This window comes from Lonchura striata, chromosome 6 (genome assembly GCF_046129695.1).
Source record: "Lonchura striata isolate bLonStr1 chromosome 6, bLonStr1.mat, whole genome shotgun sequence".
Lineage (NCBI taxonomy): Eukaryota > Metazoa > Chordata > Aves > Passeriformes > Estrildidae > Lonchura > Lonchura striata.
The window spans coordinates 23,351,585-23,354,165 of record NC_134608.1 but is presented as its reverse complement, the minus strand read 5'-3'; positions in this window follow the sequence as shown (position 1 = coordinate 23,354,165).

The following is a 2,581-nucleotide window of genomic DNA, read 5'->3' as shown; positions in this document are numbered from 1 at the left end:
AGGAGTAAAAAAGGGAAGTAATGAACCTCTGCCAGAAGCAACATACAGTATAGGTGACCAAAGCACATCCCCATTGCCAGCACTAAGGGCAGCATTAAAAGTGACTGTACTGGGAAAGGGTGTAAAGCTAGAAATAAGTTTAAAAATATTGTGGTGGAACTCGGGAACATGGGGCCACCTAGGGGCCTGTGCAAACAGAGGGGATGGGTTTTGTTGTCTAAGAGTACCCATCCCAGTTCTGACTGCACTTGTGTTAGGAAGGAAGTCCTTGGCATCTTCACAGCTGCTGGGAAGTGCTGGGTGCCAGCTGCAATGAAATGAGAAGCATTTAGGAGCTCTTTCCAGTAGAAGTGCACTCAGTGGTCAGCATCCTCAGAATAACAGAAGGCCAGCTCAAAAGAAGAAGGGAGAAGATTCCTGAGGGAGATGTCACTGTCAGAGCTGGCCCATAGCTACAGGACTGAAAACATCCTCAACCAGGTGAAGATACAATGTGGAAAAAACACAAAGCCATGCCTCCTAACAAACTGGAGTTAAGCTGAGCACCATCACCTCCTCTCAGTCCCTGTGGAAAGCACTGAAGCAGTGGCATGGTGAACACAGGAGCTGTAACTCTACTGAGCATGGAAGCCACCTGCAGTACAAATAAAATGGTACCATACTCTCCACCCAAGAAGGTCAGAACCTTGCAGAATGCAGCCTGCACTAAAAAAGGGAGAACAGCCACTACGAATGTGATCTGTCAGAGCACAACAGTGGCAACCATCAAGCTGGCAGCCTCGCAGCACCTTGGTGCCAGTGAGGGAATGAATTCACAAGGCAAAGAAATCCCCCTGAGTAGTCTCAATGTTCAGCTGACAGCCTTTTTGGCACCAAAATGGCTTTTTTTTTTTCTGTACAGAAGTAACACACTCAGCCCAAGAATGACTAAGGTGCTGCCTTAAAAACATTTTATAGATGTAGAATATTTCCCACAAATTCCCAGTCAATTCAACTAAGCTGTATCTGAAAAGCACACACAGTTAACTTAAAATATCCATACTGTGCTCAAGTCTGACCGGATCAGCCTGAGGACAGCAGAAAGGGACTGAAGAGGATGATGTGACATTTTATCAAATACAATGTTCTAAAATTAGCTCAGGGATGCCAGTCTGAGAATCCATTCTGGAAGAAATCCAGAAATTCCATAATCCAGTGAAAGCTTACATTGCAGGTAGTAGAAATGCATTTCTCCCACTATGACTCGTGCATGCCTTTGACTTACTTGTAGACTCTAGAAAGCAAATCTTGAATTTTGCTTCACTGAAGAACTCATCAAGATTCCCAGATTCCCATTCCCTTTACTTCCCTGGGAAGGGCTGAATGGATTGCCAACTACAACAGACCCCAATCATAAACTTACTTCTCATTCTGGTCCATCCACTCCTTTCCCCACAAGCCAGACAATGGTGGGTGCAAGCTGTGGAGTGACCACTTAAGTGAAATTCTAGCTAACATTTTGTGCTGGAAAGCTAACAGCACTGAATGGAACATGTGGAAAGGAAAGATGAAGAAAGATTGTAAGAAGGTTGGAAGGGCAGAAATCTAGCTGCTCTCCAGGCACCAGGAACTCCCTGGACACTCTGCTTGAAATGCAATAGAAAAAGAGAAGCCTCAGGCTGCTGCATGATAGAGGTAGAAGCCAAGATCCTATGGGATGCTGGGGTGGAGGTACCATGTTCTGCCCAGTACCATCATCCCAACAACAAATGCAAGCACAGTGCACACTGTAGCTGCTCATTGATCTGTCACTGTTAGCACATAACATACATACCCTGAAGGTCAATGTGGGTTAGGCATTGGTGCTCAGCATTGAGGGATCACACTCATGCCCATACACTCTCTCCTGAGGAAGGGAAAAGAAGGCAAGGGCATGGAATAGCTTCCTGTGCAACATCAACTGTCAGAAACATTCAATGGGAGGAGAAACTCCTCTTCCAGTTAGTTTGCAGAAGCTAATTACCAGCCACTGCTGGAGAAGGGCGCTTCTGCTGCCGGACCCTGGTGGAGGTAGTACAGGATCACTATCAGGGCCAGCACTTGTGCTCCAATTAGATTGTTTTCCTCTTTGGGCTACTCCCTCCAGTGGATACTGCCCTTTTTTCTCTGTGGCACAGGCAACAACAGCATCCAGAGTAAGATGGAGAAGGAGAACCAGAAACCCTTCTGGGTCAGGTGCTGAAAGGATGGACAACTCTATTCCCCTCACAAGTCATAGTGAGATATCAGGGAGCACCACTGGGGGAGCTCAGCCAGGGTAAAGGAAGTTACTAAGACTTCCTATGAGCCAAGGCTTCCACCAGAGCTCCATGCTGGTCTTCCCTCTGCCTCCTAGAGAGCTCTGGTAAAGGTAGCTCAGCAGATCTCCTGCACCTCAATGTAACTTCTGCTTATGAACTTCATCTTCTCACAGAAGGATGGGTATACAGGGTGCATGGCAATCAAGTGCAGTATCTCCTTGACAAATACACCAGTCCTTTTGCTTTTTCACATTGAACCAAAGGGAGAACGAGGAAAAGGGAAAAAATGAGCTCATGACATA